Source organism: Magallana gigas, chromosome 2 (genome assembly GCF_963853765.1).
Source record: "Magallana gigas chromosome 2, xbMagGiga1.1, whole genome shotgun sequence".
NCBI classification, from domain to species: Eukaryota; Metazoa; Mollusca; class Bivalvia; order Ostreida; family Ostreidae; genus Magallana; species Magallana gigas.
Genome location: NC_088854.1, coordinates 8957488 through 8976907, shown reverse-complemented (window position 1 = coordinate 8976907; position 19420 = coordinate 8957488). Strand labels below are relative to the sequence as shown.

Below are 19420 nucleotides of genomic sequence, written 5' to 3'. Positions count from 1 at the left end.
AATTAAGGGTATTTTTGACTGCCCTTTGTTAATGATGTGAACTATCGCCTCATTGTCACATTGAATACAATTCTTAAACCAGACCACTGTGCCCCCCAGAGCACAGACGCGACGACGATAGGATAGAGCTCGGATAAAGCCATTGACAGGGATTGGTCTTCCGAGGTCAGTTATTTGGGAAAATAACATTGAAACCACTGATTTTAAAAAAAAAATCCTCCAAAAGCCGTATCTGTGAACAGATGTAGATCGGTGGCATCTGTGGTAGCATTGTCCAAGAAAAACGATCTTCCGTTCCATCCTTCCAGGAATTTGGACCAAGTCTACACTCCGAATTCAAGGCGACGTAATGGTGTAATTCCCGAGCTTTGGTGGAAAGCGAAATAAGATAAGACACAAATGATCTGCCAGGAAGGACTACATGATTGGCAAAATTAAGATGACCGAGAAGACTAAGTAACTCACGTTTCGTGCAGGATTTCCTTGTAGAAAACTGCTGTACCGGTTGAGATATTCTAACCAATTTTTCTTCTGTTAACCTCGCCTCCATCCTGTCGGTATCCAAGATAATTCCAAGATATTCTAGTTATGTAGATGGTCCCATTGTTTTCTTATTTGATAATGGGATACCAAGTTTAGCGAAAACATGGTGAACCAATGCCATAGTTCGTGTTGCTTCAAAGTCTGGTGAATAAATTGTTAAGAAATCATCCAGTAAATGAAGAATGTTTGAAATTCTATAATTTTTCCTCAAAATCCAACATAAAACAGATGATAGATAGTCAAATATTTTTGGGCTTGATCGGCTACCGAAGACTAGTCTAGTGAAAAAATAATATTTGTTGTTGTTTTTAATCCCATGATTTGGCCACAATGAAGGGTGAATTGGAATAAGTTTGAAAGCATCCATAATATCAGCTTTACATAGCCAGCTTCCTTTACCCAAAGATTGGATTATTCGCACTTCATGATCTATAGTCTCATATTGTAACGAAAAATCATCTTTGTTAATGAGTTTTTAGACTCGGATGATCCTGGCTATTGTGTGGAGCTGACATATCCACTATCAAACGCTTCTTTTTAGAGTATTTACTTTGTGCTAGTCCTATGGGGTTGAAGCGGTAAATTTCAAAAGGTACATGTATCTCCTCATACGGTCCAATGAGATAACCCTTAATATGTAAACGGTGTGACCGTTGGACCGAGCGCAGATTTAACACAGTGCAGTTTGATATTTGTAGAACAAAATTTATTTGAAACGCACACAGTAGGATCCGTCCGGTTGCCTTCTCAAATCATTAGCTAAAGTTTAAGTAAACGTCGCGTGCTCAGTCTACATTATGACGTCATGTTTCAGACGTAAAACGTACACGTTTTGTCTTCGGAAATAGCCGAAGAGAGTGACGTTATTCCGAATTTTTTTTTAAAATTTCTTCTTTCATTGAGTATCAATTTGATTCATATAAATAACGCGGTAACAAAATTGAATACTTTATTCAGTATCTAAAAGATCAGTTCCTTGATGTTAATGTTTTTATTTTCCATCTGATAATTTGATAAGACATACATAGAACTAGTCGTGTTTCTTGATTGAAGCACTATTGAAACTTATCTGGTTTCCTTTTTAATTTCTTTTAATTCAAATTACCTTCTATTGAAACACTGGAACTTATTTAATCGAGTTTAGGGGCAATACACATCGATAAGTACCAGTCAATCAATGATCAAACTAACTTTTTAAAAACAAAATGGCTGCCAATATGGCGGCGCCCAGGGCTGGAAGAAATTTTTTTTGGCCTTAGTACCCCCGATTCAACTTTCATTTTTCACTGATTTTCTTATACATACGTGTTACCATTAATCCTCGCTTCGCGAGGCGGGCTTTGCCCGCCTCTCGCTGCGCTCGGTATTAAGTTCAACGTCTATTAACCGATTAATTGTGTCTGGATCTAGCCTTGCCGATAAAAGATTTTTACATTCTAAAGGTATGGTGGGTAGAGGGTTAATTCCTGTGTGGAATCCTTCTGTAAAACTTTTAATGAGAAAATTCACGAATGATTGGTCGGGATTATGTTTCAGTTCCTCTTGCAGCACGGATATTTTTTATAGATGCTGACATACAAGACTGAAAATTAACTCCGCTTAAGATCAATTCTATGTAAGAATCAAAATTCGGTGGCCACGCATAGTCACGGATTTTCTTCATACTTGACAATTTGATTGACTTTGGTGAGTAAAAAAGCCTTACACCATTTGTTTGTTGCTATGTGGTCCCGTTGCCATGGTAACCGAGGGTAAAGATGTAAAAATGGCATTTTAATGCTTATTTGAAAACATATTGTGAGTAATGTGCAAAACTTGGGGTTTCCAGGGTAGAATATATTATTAAAAATAGTTGTCATTTTACAAAAGAAAGAAAAAAATTCGTGGAGAAACGCTTAATTTTAGAGCGTTTCCATGGTTACTTAAACAGAAATTTTAAAATCTGTATTCTTCATCTAATTTGAATAAAAAGTGCAAATCTGGGATTTTTTGGTAAACACTATTATAATTGTGCAATTAAAAATTTAAATATGAAAATTGAAAACCGTTGCTATGGTAACAAGCTTAAAAATAAGGAAAATTTTAATATTTTTAGGCATCTTTAAATGGATATTATTCACTTAAAATGAATAAATATATAAAATCGAATGGTGGGAAAAATTAAAGTATATCCTTAACTTTAATGCCAATTGAAAACAATCTGAAAATTTCTAAAAATAACTGCCGTTGCTATGGACTTCTCAAAAAGTTAGAATTTCTGTGTGATTTTTTACGCAACTTAATTTTCCATAGCAACAAAACTTCTCTGTTGGAAAACAAAGGTTTTTGTGGTGTATAATGAAAATTTAGATATATTTTTACAAGTTCCAACTAAAACAATTGCAAATAAATTCTAAAATCAGGAATGAAAGCATATCAAAAAAATCTTTAATTTCTCAGTTTTTTTTAATTTTTGGCCTTTTTGCCATAGCAACGGATGTCAATTTTCATGATAAAATATATATTGCATGGACATTGATATGGATGTAAAAATTTAACAGTTTCCCATTTGGAAATTATTAGAAAACCGCAGAAAACTGATTTCAAAAATTTGTAACAATTCCATGGTAAAATTTTAAAAGTATTGGTTTCTCCATCGATTTTCTTATATAATTAAATAATTGGAAATAGGACAAAGGCTGTTTAATGTGTTTGATAGTTTACATTAGTGGACAAAACCTTCTAATATGGCTTCAAAGTAGGTAGGTTTTGCTATTTTCCCATCTTTAGCCTCGGTTACCATGGCAACGGTTACCCCCAGCAACCAACTTTTAGTGTTATTTTGCGTTTTACACCTAGGTGTGTCTATGTATGAAATATAAGGAAAATTGGTGACTATTCGTGGCCAGACCCTTTTATAAATCATTGATTCTTACATAGAACTGATCTTGTTTGGAGCGGGGTGTCTGGCCGTTTCTTGAGTCGTTGCATTTTTTGGCTGAATGGTCTCCTTGGTACCGCAAACAAACATGGGCATTTCCACATCTAGCATTTACACAACCATTAAATGAGTTGAAGTTATTGCAAATTTCCCTGTCCTGGTATGCTACACGATGACGTCCTTGACTGTCTGATTCTCGACCTTTCCTTTGAATTGGTATAGTGGAGTTGTTCTTGGATGTTGTCATAAGGAAAAAACCTAGCAGTATGGCAAAACCTATTACTAATGTAGCATGCAGAACGACGCAAGTTTGCAAATATGTTGCAGAAAACAGTGTTATCCCTAACAAACCAGTCTACAGGTATGTTTGAGTACTTCAAATGTGCTGCTGATCGTGCTGAAAAGGTTTTATGGTATTCATAAAAGCCCCTACCGCCATAGCGATTAGACATGTCTACAATCTCTCTCTCATACATGTCCAGCTCCTCTCTTCTCTGCGGGTAGGTTTGGCACATGATATTTTTGTAAATGCCAAACGCATAGATGAATTCTGAGATTGACAGGCTTCTATAAAGTCGTGCGATTTTTTCCGGTTTCTCTTCTCCTTATTTCATTTCTTTGTCCCTGGGAGAAATGGCGTTGGTATCAGGAGCTGTGCTAGGTTTATGTCTTTGCCTTCAATAACGGCCTTACGAATCAAAGCGGACACAGTCTCCACAAAGGGCAATGATTCAATAGCATAACCAAACTTCGTTTTTGAAGAAAGCTTGACCTACCCTCGACATTTTGGCTTGTATTTCTTAGAGCGGATTGTGGAGTGAAGCCATCGTGATGATCATCCTCGGACCTCTGCTGTTCTTGTGCGATCGACCGTCCCGTATCCACTGCATTAGAACTCATTGCTTGATCGCTGTATACGTTACTTGATTTGATTCTTAGTGCATCTTGTAGCTTAGACACTGTTTCCGTTAGAGTCGAGATCGTTTGCAGAAGTTGGCGAAGGTCGCCGCCATCTTGGTATGCGTTTCCGTTACTCGAGCCCGAGGCTAACTCAACGGGGCGAGCTTCAACATGTTCCACGCAACTACGACTAAGGGTCAGGTCCTTCACCTTCTTCAAGAGCACACTCTTTTTGTTGGACTGCACTAGATCTCGCTCGTGCACTACGGCGGTCTGCCATGGTAAATCCCGTAAAATTAAAGAAAATGTTAATGCACTCCGATGATTAAGGTCACAGTTTGAAAAGCTGGTCGTAAGTTTGAAAAAATAATAATTAAAATCACAAGGCGTCTGCGTAGCTAGGGCCCAGACAAAGGAATGATGCTACAAGTAGTTACTGAAACTTAATACAGCTTATATAAGAGAATCACGTGGTGGCTGACCACCAGAGATGGAGCTGCCCATTACACAATGCATTACCTAATTTGGACATGGAATTTAGGTATCTGCAATAATTAGGGACCCACTTTCTGGTCTAAAAAAAACTACTCACAAAGTGACCATCATGCTTGTTTGCATATATAGTATAAAACAAAATCCTACATTGTTGACTATAAAATAATATCCAGCAAATGATTGTTTAAACCTAAATACATGTAGACTACACATTACAGGAAGAATGAAAATATACACATGAAAATAATTGGTTTAATTGTAAAAACAAAATTTTTTATACATAAAAAATAACAAACAATTCTAAGTTCTCCAACTCTTTGAAGTGTCAGTGTTTTCTAAAATGAATCAATATTTGTTCTATCTTGTGAAAAGACATTAAGTGAATCGCATGAATTATAAACGATCATATATATATATATATATATATATATATATATATATATATATATATATATATATATATATATATATATATATATATATATATATATATATTTTCATTCTTCCTCACATCTCGCATTAATTATAAATCATGCTTAATATTCTCTTTGAACTTCAATCATTTGATAAATTGATATTGAAAAATGTGCTTTAATGTATATAATTTTTACATGAGTTTTTTCTAGAAATAAACTTCTGCACAAAGCAAATAAAATTATTCAGTATTATTTTAAGTGTATATAGGTTTGCCTTCTTGAATGGTTTGGTTAGAAATCAAATAAAAGTCGACCTCACAATTCTGATTCACGATCAGAGCACTCTCCTTGCAATGGTTAACTTCAGCGATTTACACTGTTTCCTGTATGTTTTCTTTATTATAACTTTGGCAAGTTGTTTGCAAAATTCGGGTAAAAGATGTTTGGCAATGAGTAGAAAAATTGAATTTGATAACCACGAGCTGAACGAAGAAAACTTCCGAATCCAAGAAATAAATGGTATTCTTCGACCTGAGTGTGTTCACCAATGTTTACAAAATGGAACCAAGTGTGTAGGAGTTTTAGTGAACGAAATCTTCCAGTCTTGTTGGCTTCTAAAATGTTCCATGAATCTGAGATTATTGCAGAAGGGTTTCCTAAAGTTGTCCAGTGGATGGAATTATTACGCAAATGATAATGGTAAGAACATTAAAATAAAATTTGAAACTAAAGATACTGTACTTTTTATAATGTTTATTGAATTCATACGTTCTACTTGCATTTGTTTGTATGCACTCTATTTATTATTTTCCTAAAATACTTGATGGCAAATTCAATGTTAATGATGAGTAAAAATGAAGAAGCTACAAATCAAAGCAAAATAGTATGCTGACATACTAGGCTGTGCTTACATACATTTGAATTTGTATTATAAACGATAGTTTTATTGTTTACACAGAGCAAAGCAGCTTGATAATGATGTATTACAATTTTAGAGGGGTTTTTTTTCACTAGATGCAATCCCAAACTTTGTATTTAAACAGCTTGTAGGCCTGGGTGGGATCCATTCAATGGTCATTGTTACTTTTCTGAGAATTCTTTTAAAGAAACCCGGACTGGAGCTTCGGTAATGTATTAACATATTTGACTTTGTAGTGTTTATGGGTTAATTATAGAACAGTGAAGTAAAATGATCTGTATGACATGTGTAACCATGATATTCGTTGAATGTCCCATACAGTCAATATGAGTTATAATGAACAATAACATAAGACAATCTTGGTTATTATATAGTAATTTATTATAAAATTGTATGAATAGCTACGAATCAACATGATGGCATACATTTGTGTCCAAACTAACTGTCGCTTTACTGCACCTTTGGTCAAAGAAATAAACGCCATAAAGGAAATCATAATATTCCAGACTTCTCGGCTAATGAATATTGATTTATCTATAATTACAAATTAAGAAGAAAGTTTTAAATCTTGATTTTACGAGTAGCTGTTATATTTACTTATATTATACATAAAGTTTAAGCACATTAAACATTAAAGTTTAAAACCATATCGAACCAAAATAACCAAAAATAGAACACCCAAATTGTAGAGGAAATAATTAGATGGTTCTTTTAAGCTTAACCAAAGCTTCTGTAAAAAAAATGTCTTTAAAGTGAATCAAAAATCCAGCGTAAATAAATGTTTGCTACTGTTTTTAGTTTTTTAATTACAAGTCCATTTTTGGCAATTTAATTTTTGTAATTTGATTTAATTACAAATATTTGAGGCTTTATTAGCTGCATGTGTCGTGTTCCTAACTCGTCTCTGGAGCTACATGTAGTTTATATTAGAAGCCAGTTTGTTTTAATCACAGTAAACTTTTTTTTTACTTAGAAATCATGTTTTTAAATTTTAGTCCCGATGCAATGACCTTGGAGGGTACCTGGTTCAAATCGAAAACGAAGAGGAAAACACGTGGCTTACTAATTATTATGCTATTGATGAAAGTAAGTTCTAATATCTCTATATGATTAGATCTTTCTTCAATGACCTAGTACCAGTTAAGTAAGGTAAGAACAAGGAGTATTTGCAACGTTTAAATCGCCTTTAAAATTTGACTTTTAAACAGAGAAACAAGAGATTACAAAACAATCATGATAAGGTTTCTCTCGAAAAAATAATTAAAATGCAAGAAATCGTCCATGTTTTATCACTTATTGCCCAAAAAACATTTAGTTCATATTTTAAGACTTCTGGGAATATACTTTAATTAATATACACTTAACAAAGCTTCTAAGTGTTCACCCAGTATATTGTACTTAAACTATGAAAACCCCCCCAGATTTATTTGTATTGTCGTCGGGGTGACCGATTCCCTCTTAACTTTCAAATAGTTAAAATCATGCATTGACCATGGTCTCTAGTTGCGAACCGTGGGCTTAGCCTTTGCTTAATATCACAAACACTACAGGTTTGGTTAAATTCAGCTAAGAGCTTTTGGATTGTTTGGAAATGACGTTACACTTATGGAAGATAAATGTTATATCAAATTAACGTTTCCTTTGGATTACTTTATATCTAAAACAATGTAGAAGACATAACAAACAGCAAATTTAAAGGGTACCTGCAGTGCCGGTCAATTTTTGATATAATGGAGATCTATGTGTAAAAACATCATCCTGAAAATTTTACAGCGATCGCATAAGTAGTTTTCGAGATATTTGGGGAAAACACGATTTCACACCTGAACGAGTTTTGAATCAAGCCGATTTGGCGCGAGATGAACTGTGACGTCACGGGGTCAACGCCGCTGTATGAGAAACAGGAATATCGTATGAAAACTGTTCGTTTTCTTGCATTGTTTTATCGATAAATGAACATTTTTTTCTATTGTTTTATTTCCTTATCAACCCTGGAAGACTAATTATACTGTTGTTTGAGTTTAACCCGTATTTTATAGAACAAAAATGCCGAATTCGGACAATTGTTTGCTTCATGAATTTCGTCAAATGTGTAACACATTTTACATATAAATGCACACCATATGTAGCAAAATGACAATTAATCAAAGCATTATTGTTATAAGAAACATACTTTGTTAATATTGTCATTCTTTCGAATGATTTCTCAGTGACATTATTAACTGATTAATAATATTGATAATACATAATGATATTTCGTGAAAGGTAACTCGGGGTCTATTCCTCGTACAAGGCATAAAATTACAAATGATGTCGCCCGATTATTCAATAATATTGATATCGGACCAATAACAATCAAAATAGTATGCATTCTTTAACAAACAAACACGGGATTATAAACGGATCAAGGCGAAAGTCCAAGATGGCTGCATGATTAAGTCTGTCTCGTATTCTTTTAAAAATACGATAATGGAATTTAATTTTACATTTATTTACATCCTTTGTCAAAATGTTCCAGTTTATTCAGATTTCATAATGATTCGTTGTCAGTATTACAATTTAAGCTATACGGAGTTATAAAGCGTTTAATTGCTGACCATAGCGCTCGAAAGAACGTTGCACTTTATTAAATAAGAAATTATAAAGAACAACGTAATTACTTCCGAAATAATTACTTGATCACATAAAAAAGGTTTCAATTGCTGAATTATAAATTTAGTCATTATTAAGTGATTAGATAAGTAACAATAAAGGCATTTACTTCGAACATTAGATTTACTATTTAATGGTATCATGCATGATTCTTTAATCACTGATTGACGCACTATACACATGTTTTAGCTGACGAATGCTTGATTTTACACAGTCTAATTTATTTCTCTGTTTTATCTTTTAACAATTGAGTAGCTAATTATACACAAATCAATTTACCCGCCTCGAGGCCGCTTCGTTCACCAGACTCGTGTACCTTGTGTATACATACCCCAGATACACGTGTGTCTGGAGCAGTGGCTTCGTTAGTTTACCTGTTTACCTGTGTCATTGTCTCGGATCACTCGTGTGTAAAAGGATATTATGTAATCAAAAAATGAATAATGAACATGAATTTGCCTATGTAAGCGTTTTAAGATATCGTATTCATCGGTAAAAAGGCGACGAGAATAACAAATGTTAAAATCCTTTTAAAAGAAATCCGATTGTAATAAAATAATAACGGATACAAATTTCTAGATCTACAATACTTAAAACAACAAGATAAGTCAAAACATCAGACCTATATCAATCATTTTGGCTGAAAAATCGAATTTAATTTGTATAGCTTTGAAAGGAAATTTCCCTCCTGTTGACCTCGTGACGTCACTTCCACTGAAGCCTCGTTATCGCCTAATTCTGTTTTCTCTCGATTAGATTTCCCAAAGCAGGTAAAAATAGCCACTTTAAAGAGGCGTAACTCCGTTATTTTTGCACCGATTTTGATGCGGTTTTTTGCATTAGATTTTGGTAAATAAACTCTTTAACATACGTTTCACATCGGCTGGGCTTCAGGTACCCTTTCAAGTACGTACAATGTGTTGTTAAAACAATGCAGACACCAATATAAAAACGGCTCTGGTCGTTTTCTCGGAGATCATTTTGGTGTTTTATTTTTAAACTATCACCAAAGACTTATATTAATCACAAAAATGTCAATTATATCAGACATGCATAAAAATACTTATTTAATGTAATTGATTTCAATCATTGTTGTCTCCTTTTATCTGTGCTATGATGAAAAGACATATCAGCCACGAAATGTTAAAAATATCACATAGAAGTACGTGTAACATATGTAAAGAAATAATATTTTGTTAGAGTGTAATGTTTTTATTACGATGATAGATGACGGAATAGCTAGTAGACATGAACAGTTTTCCAGTAAACATTTGTATCATTTGACTAAACGATCATTCTTTTATGAAAATAAAGAGCAACAAGACGTTTTCTTTTTTTCCAATAAAATCGCAAAATCGCACAAACTAACTCTTAATGTTGCTTGGTAGAAGAATACACTTCAGCTAGTATTTGACTAATTCTACTCAAAGATTAATTTTCACTTAACTCTTCCTTCAAAATTTGTTTATACAGCACTGAAGTATTCATAAATCTCATATAAGATTAAGATCTCTGTTTGCCCATTGATCAACATTTAGAAACTACATATTTTCAGTTAGTGTCACGGATACCAGTATAAACAGACACTATAAATTCGCTGTCTGGATTGGTGCTATCAGCTCGTCACCTACCGGACCGTACAGGTGGGAACTTTCCGGACCAATCCTGGACTACCAGCCTTGGTACCCAGGGAACCCAACTTATAACGCTGAGTTGTGTGTCAATTTATTGGCATCAGGAATGTGGAATGATATAATGCGTGATAACTCTTACTATTTTGTATGCGAAAGTGATTAATTTGGTTACTGATTTTGAGCAGAACTAGTTAGTCTCCGATAAAGCGATCGGCTTTCTATGAACGCATGCATGCATGTTTATTATACTTTAAAATAATAAACCCTTTTTGACGTTTTGTGTTTGCTTTTTTATTTAAATTTAAAAAAAACTAATATGTTACAAATATAGCCCATAAAATCAAAACAAACTATATAAACAATGTAGTATTTAATCTATAGAAAACAAAGTGTACAGCTCAATAATAATAAATAATGAATTAAGTCAAACAAATTATAAAATGCTCAAGTCTGAGTCTGTGTGCATGTGATCAGTTGTGAGAAAAAAAAGCACCACATTAATCCATAACAAAATGTATCTTAAGGATGTTACCTGAAATACTAGTAATGTCAATCCACCAAAACCATCTTGGATATAAGGATGGGGACCTACAATGTAAGATGTTTATTTATTTCATTTGTGACCTATGTCACATGCCATTTTTTTTTTGAAAATATGCAGTACCAAACAAAGATGATATTTTCCCTGAAATCATTGCTTAAATTTGGCATGGAAATTAAATATTTGAAGAAATCAAACAAATATTTATAGTTTGAGCTATTATTTAGTTATTATTTTAATACAGTATGAAGTTGAACACATGTAGTGACCTTTAATCCAAGTTAGAAAACCCTGCTTTACTGATGGCTTCAAATGCCAGTACATGATCAATATAACAGCAAATGTAGAGATTGTTACAACATTTTGGAGTAATCAAATTATAACACACACACAACCAAAAGAATTGTAATGCCAACAACTTTTTCATAACATTCCATACAAATAGACATACATTCAATGTCTCATATGAAAATAAAAAAGTAGGGGTATACCGGTTACATCTAAAAAAAAAAAATGAAATAAGCTAATTTTAGGCAAAAATTGGAGTTATTTTTTTCTTGACTTCTAAGAAATATAAGCTAAATATGTTAAAATGTATCAATAGGAATATCAAAATGTTGTTCAAAATATTTTTCATAACAACATGATTATATTTTAATATACAAGTGCTTTTTTCTTATCAAAAATTCATAAATAGTGGTATTGCTACTTTGATAAAATGATATCATTCAAAGAGTCAGATTCAATTCAAACTTGGTCTCCCTATATTTAATATCGTCTAAAAATTCTTTTGAACCTTATAACTGATGATATGCCATTAAATAGTTGCTTTAATTGCTGCATCACTTTCTCTGAAGTCACGCTTTTAAATAAATATTTACTTAAATATTCACATATTCTATATGATTGAGTGACGGTGCAGTTTTCAAGCTCTTTAGGCTAGGCAAAATCAGTTAGAATTACATTTGACGGCAACATTCAAAACACTAAACACTATGTTTGAATTCAACGCCTCTACATTTTTCCTGTATGGTTTTTGTCTATCAGTTTGGGCAAGTTGTATGCAAATTCAGGGTAAAATATGTTTGGCCATGAGCAGAAATCTTGAACTCGACAACTACGTTCTTAATGATACTAAATTCCGAATCCAAGCTATCCACGAGATAAATCGGCCTCAGTGTGTTCATCAATGTTTGAGACATGGGAAAGAGTGTGAGGGGGTTTTGGTGAACGAAATCCGCCAGCACTGTTGGCTTCTAAAATGTTCCATGAATCAGAGATTTATACAAAAAGGTTTTATGGAAATGGAAAGTGGATGGAACTTCTACAAAAACGACAAAGGTAGGAACAAAACAAAACAAAAAGATCCGTAGAAATGATTCTTTTCTTGTAAAGTTTAAAATTTAAAAAAAGCCCGCATTCTTGTACTTCGAAACAACCAGTCAAAAACAAAAGTTAAAAAGTTTAATCACACAACTTGTGCAGTTCCCGTCAGTATTTCTTATTCGTTAGCATTATCATTGAATGCTCTGAATTTTCTGTAAACTATCAACGCATTGCTTTGTTTGTATTACAGCATGTAAGCCTGGATGGACTCCATACAGCAGCCATTGCTACTATTTTGGAAATTCTCTCAAATACACATGGAATGAAACTTTGGTAATGTATGATATACTAACAAAACAGTTGAATAAATTGTGATTGCCAGAATGTACCGACTACCCGTAATTTGACAGTTTAAAGTTTAGGGGCTACTGCCAAAGACTCAACTAATCTGACAATTCAGGTTTTGTGGGAGTCTCTCTAGGATACAAGAGAGAGGCTTTTGTAATGCATTTATATTCATCATTTTTAAGGTAAACAACTTTCTGTTTATCGTGTAGATATTTATATATGTCTGTTCCGTCGCAAAGTAAGCAAATAATATGTATATATTTTATTAGTTGAATTTGAAGTTCATCTTAATTGTTAACATTTATTTTGAAGCACTTGTAATATTTAAATGCATATAAACTATTTGAAAAAGAAATAGAAACCAATTTCACAAATATTTCAGTTTCATTGCCAAGAGCTTGGAGGTTATCTGGTCAGAATCGAAAATGAAGAAGAAAACACGTGGCTTACAACAATCTTTCCTATTGATGAAAGTAGGTTTTAAACATCAGGAATTGTTGGAAAGCTTTCATTATTGTCTCTCGAGTGTAATTATTGAACACAATGCCTCATATTAAAAACAGAGTGGAGAAAAAATATAAATCAATTGTTTCTTTTACACAAAACCTCCACTCACTCAAAGAAAATATACATTAGTCGCCAGGAAGTTAAATGTAAATTTTCTTTCAAATCATGTCTGTTATATGCTTTATGAACACTGTTTTAAATATGTATTTATTTTAAGTTGAAGCGGACAGATATTTTGCGTTTGCTGTTTGGATAGGTGCTATCAGTTTGTCACCTACCGGACCGTACAAATGGGGACTTCCCGGACCAACCCTGGACTACCAGCCTTGGTATCCGGGACAACCTTCTAATTCTGCCGAGGAGTTATGCGTCAATTTATTGGCATCAGGGTTATGGAACAACGTTCCTTGTATGCTTCGTTACTATTTTATATGCGAAAGTGAATAAACGATTGTATCAATACTGACTTCAGCCGTGAATCTTCTGTCTAATTAATGATATGTATCCTTTCGGGAATCTAGCTTTTAATCAAAGACTTGTGTCCACTTGTCAACTTTTTGTCTAATCAATGACATATGTCTACTCGTGAATCTACTGTCTAATGAATTATAAGTGTACATACTCGTGAATATACTCTCTAATCAATGATATGTGTCAATTCGTGGATTAATGATATGTGTCTACTCTACTGGTTAATCAATGACGTGTCTATCGTTAACCTACCGTTTAATCAATAACAATTGTCTAATCGTAAATGGTATGTCTAATCAATGATATGCGTCTACTCGTGAATCTACTGTCTAAACAATGACACGTGTCTACTTGTGAATCTTCTAACATCATGATGTGTCTACTTGTGAATATTCTGTCTAATCAATCACACTGTCTACTTAATTCGACCTCTAAGAAATGAATCTCCTTTTTTTAATTCATGGATGATCTGCGGATTTTGATACCTTTCGAGAAATGAATATTGCTAAACTTTCAACTTGAGTTAATAAATTATATAAAAAAAATTGTTTTTATTCTTTTTCAAAATCCAATTTGTACATTTTCAGGGGCTGAATGACCCCTATATAGGGATTGTTATGTTTTGTTTTTAAATAACATTATTGTGCATAAATGAAAATAAGATAAAAAAAATATCAAAGCATATATGCAAGCATAACTTACACATCTTATTGTTTACTACTATTCACATGCCATTTGTGTTCAATATTTACTTAGGAAGGCTTTGTGATAAAAACAAAATAGCCATCAAATATACCAAAGATTTTAAGACATTTTTAAAAGCTATAAATTATTACATGTATGTAGTCAAGACAACTTCTAAACAAATATTATTTAATTGAAAAAAAAATTACGTTATAACTACCAATGAAATGGCATTTTACCAGGGAGTATACGTCCCTGATTTTATCATTTTCTAAATTAAATCGATACTTGTTCTTCCTTGTGAAAAGACTTTAACTTTGGCAAGTTGTTTGCAAGTTACGATAAAAGATGTTTGGACATGAGCATATAGCTTGAATTTGAGAACTACGCACTTACTGAAAAAAACTTCCGAATCCAAGCAATAAATGGTATTCTTCGACCGGAGTGTGTTCATCAATGTTTAAGAAATAAAACCAAGTGTGCAGCAGTTTTAGTGAACGAAATCTTCCAGTCTTCTTGGCTTCTTAAATGTTTCGTAAATCTGAAATTATTACAGAAGGGTTTTCTAGAGTTGTCAAATGGATGAAATTATTATGCAAATGATAACAGCAAGAGCATGAAAATAAAATTTAAAACTAAAGTTTTAAAATTTTTCAAATTCATATTAAATACTTGCATTTGCTTGTAGTTCTCTAGTAGTTTCCTAAAACCAATATTTGATGCCAAATTATATGTTAATTGAAAGCGTAATATGAGTACCTTTTCTGTTAAAAACACGAAGAAGCTAGAAATTAACGCAAAATAGTATGCTTACATATTAGGGTGTGCTTATTAACATGTAGTTGAATTTGTGTTTTAAGTCATGGTCATATCTACGGACCAAAACAGCTTGAAAATAATGTTTTTTTACGTAACAATTTTAGTGTTCATTTTCTACTACACACAATTCCAAACGTTGTATTTAAACAGCTTGTAGGCCTGGGTGGGATCCATTCAATGGTCATTGCCATTTTTTTTTTAGAATTCTGTCAAATAAAGAACCCGGACTGGAGCTTCGGTAATTTATTAACATATTCGACATTGTAAGGTTTCACAAAAGTGAAGTGAAATGATCTGTATGAGTTACCATGACATTGGTTAATTGCCTCCATGCAATAAACATGAGATATAATGAACACAAATATATTGCAATCTCGTTTAAAATATATTGCACCCATGAGTAAAGCCTTCAAAGGGTCTAATGGCTTTTTTGACAAAACAGAGTAATAACATAACAAACACATGACGTCGTTGGAAAAGTGGAAAGCTTAAAACGCGTTATTTTCAAAACGTGCAGTATTTTTTTTACCTTTTTTTTTCAATTCAACACGTTAATTTCGGTTAACTCATTAAGATATATTGACAAATTCATTTTGGGTTTTCTCTCATTTTAAAGATACAATGTTTAAAATTTGCTTTCATTCTGAAGTTAAGTAAAACAATTCTTTTATTTTGGCAGAGTGTATTTACGGTGCAATAAATCTAGGCTTCAATACTTTTGCGTACTTATTGTCATCGAAGCGGACATGATCCAGTAGCTATAGTCTGAAGGTTGATTATCCTGATGGTTCAGTAATCCGAAGGTTGCATATCCTGAAGGTTCAGGAATCCGAAGGTTCAAACATTCGTCGGTTAATTAGTTTGGAGATTTTATTCATGGAAATTTAAAAGGTTCAGTAGTCAGAAAAGCCTAGTTCCTGAGCCTATAGTTTCTGAAGTTTTGAGCCATACAAAAATATACTGAATAGAAAGTATTATTAATTGTAACTACACAGTAAAATTCACTGTATTTAGTCTCTTAAACAATCGAACAACAAAAAGGGTGCCAATATGTAAATCAATTGGTTAAACCCTAATCTTCCTTTTATAAAAAATTGTGTGTTTTTTTTTTGGAGGGGGCAGATTTGAAGCATAGGTTTAAACAATGTTGTTAATTTTCGTGGAATGCTAGTTTTTAAAGCTTAGTTTAACATTTGCTCTGTAAACTCATTTCATTTAGCCCATATTCAGTGAGAACATATTAATTCTACGCCTATCAAAGAGCTTGAAGCTAAAAGACCTTCTATGATTATGTAATGCTTCATTATGTCATGTACAAATTCAACATATGTATCGTTATCGGTACTATTTCAATCATTTAATCATATATTTACTTTCCTTAACAAATACTAATTCATTAGTTGTCAGTGGTATTTTGTATGTATACACTTGACTTTATTGAATTTGACTTTAATATCAAGCTTTTATTTTTATGTAGGGAATCACAAAATCTATAGAAAACATTTAAAATGGTAAATTTCTGGAAATCTGTTTATTCTAAATCGCAGTCTTCCATGATACTGGAAAGAATGCTATTTTATTCAAAATTCCGAGAATTCTTTCATTGCAGTCATTTGCATCATTTGGGATTTATTTTTGATTGATTTACGCGGACTGATACATTAAAATTAATATTTTTTAAAGAAAACACATTTTGGTTTACTTTAAGGACGTTGGATCCTCCGATCAAAAGTCTTGTATTTTTTCTAAAAAATTTAAAAATCTACACACATAGCTTAACCAAAATTCAAAACAAAATTTTGGGGTCTATATGCTTCATTTGGGGCTGCGGTGTATTTAATAAGACCTTTCTGCAATGAAAGTGCAGATTGCACATAAATCGATTTTCCCTCTAAATCTTATTATCGGAATGAACCATGGCATCAAATACAAATTTATAGTATTTAAAATAAAAAAATTAAAATTATCAGAAAGAAAAATATTACAATTTCTTCACCTAATTGATATTTTGACTTTTTTCACTGATAAAACGGGATTTTTTTTATCCATTACCAATTCAACATGTAATGAAATTATTTAAAAGTCTCAAACTTTTTCTCAAATTATGATAAACTTGTCAGAAAAATCTTAAAATTTTAGAAAAAAAACCCCAGAAAGTATGGTCTATTATGTAAAATTTGATGTATGGCATGACATAAGCTGATTTTAGGCAAAAATTAGCATTCATTTTCCTTGACTTTTACGAAATTTAAGCTAAATTTGCCAATATTGAAAAATTGTAAAATTATGTTTTTCGTAACAAAATGAAGATATCCGAATGCACAAAATATCTGGAAATTTTCTTTGCACTGAAAATAAGGAATTAATCGAAGGTATAATGTCGGTACTCTAAAACAATTGAGTGATGAAAAATGTTCATTTTCTTCCTAAAAACCTTCCGCCACAAAATATAGTCCCATACTAAACTCTGTAAATATGTAATTTTTCCTTTACTATTTTATTGAAGATAGTTTAGTTCTCTGCATCAATTGATTGATTAACACGGAATGGTACTTTATAAAATTAATATATACAGAGAAATATTTTATGTTTTACTTGAAGTTCAGAGAATTCTTTCATTGCATTTCCCTGCATTAATTTTGATCGATTTACACGGAATGGTACATTATCAAATAAATATTATAACAGAAAAACATACTGTGTTTAATGTAAAATTCAGATACTTCTTTTATAACAATTCCCTGCATCATATTGATTGATTTTAACGGAATGGTACATTACGAAATAAATATTTTATACAGAAAATATTTTGTGTTTTACTCAAAATTCAAAGACTTCTTTTATTACAATTCCCTGCACCATTTTGATTGATCATATACGATCACTCAAAACCTAATGCAATGTATCATGATAACAAAGAATAATAATAACTAACTATGATCTCGCAGCGAGCAACGAGAAGGTATTCCGTCCGTTATAAGAAGGTGATATGACATTCACTTTGATTTTCGACAACAAAACATGATCTGCAGAAAGGGGCGGAATACAACGATTTAATGTTTTTCTGTATCTTCATTTGGGGAATAAAGACCAAGCTCTTCGACTTCCAGTCCCTTAAAATCTTTAAAAAATCTAAAACAAATTAGGCAATAGATAAGAGTAAACAGCTATAGATTTAATAATTAGACCCCTCTTTAGAGGCGGTCCCTTATTTAACTTTAATTGTTATACTTTCATGTTAAATACTGAAATCTGATTGGTTAAGACGCAGTTAATAATATTTACTATTACCCTCAGCGTTAGCAACGCACTTGGCAACGGGTAACATTAAAAAATGTTACATGCGCGAAAATTATGCGCGTACGGTTCGCTGTAGAATTCACGTTATTCCTATATAAAAGCAGTAAAATTTTCTTAAAATTTTTAAAAAAGACATTCAGTATAACAAAATAAATAGTGCCTGTTTGGGAGGATAACAGTTGAAATTGACACCCCTCGAAAACCATTGTCAACCTCCGCTTCGCGTCGGTTGACAATGGTTTTCTCGGGGTGTCAATTTCAACTGTTACCCTCCCAAACAGGCACTATTTATATAATGGTAGGGCTTATGATATTAAAAACAATTTGTACAGCAAGTGTTTAGAAATTCGTTACCGATCTGAGAAAGAACGTTTAAAAGGCCGATCCCTTATATTCTAATCGAGGCATTAAAACGAAATTTTGATGAATGAGTATTGTTAAGTACATTATTATCAGCATCTTTTCTTCTATACTGCTTTTTAAAATGGTTTTTTTTCTTATTGAAATAAGGTAATCAAAGTTTCGAACTTCTGACCCCCCCCCCCCAAAAAAAAAAATTAAGATCAATTTTTAAGAAAAAATGAAGATATTTTAAAATTCTAGTCTTGGTGTAATGACTTGAAGGGTACCTGGTTCAAATCGAATACGAAGATAAAAACACGTGGCTTACAAATTACCATCCTCTTAATGAAAATAAAGTACATGTATGTGTATTAGAAAGTCTCCTTGTTTTCTTATACGGAATAGTTTAGTACAAGCCAAATAATCAAGTTCTTGAAAATTTGCCTTCAGTATAGGAGTCAAATACTGACTATAGTGTAAGTGAAAACAAAGTAATGACAATGCTTTCTGTGGGGATCTACAGTTTATTTGAGATAGATATTTTTTATTTCATGTTAAAACAGAATAAAAACATGTAAATGTACTTCAAACTAAATATAAGAA

The 19420-nt window shown here is 32.4% G+C and overlaps 2 long non-coding RNA genes across 2 annotated transcripts; both read left to right on the top strand.

Moving 5' to 3' along the window:
* The first annotated feature begins 6260 nt into the window (after nucleotides 1-6260).
* Nucleotides 6261-10694, top strand: LOC136272128 (uncharacterized). Its single transcript, XR_010710056.1, has 3 exons — nucleotides 6261-6400; nucleotides 7189-7279; nucleotides 10401-10694. It is a non-coding gene; the product is annotated as an uncharacterized lncRNA (long non-coding RNA).
* Nucleotides 10695-12041: 1347 nt separating this feature from the next.
* On the top strand, nucleotides 12042-14127 carry LOC105331141 (uncharacterized). Its single transcript, XR_010710054.1, has 4 exons — nucleotides 12042-12361; nucleotides 12597-12679; nucleotides 13077-13167; nucleotides 13419-14127. It is a non-coding gene; the product is annotated as an uncharacterized lncRNA (long non-coding RNA).
* Nucleotides 14128-19420: the final 5293 nt, after the last annotated feature.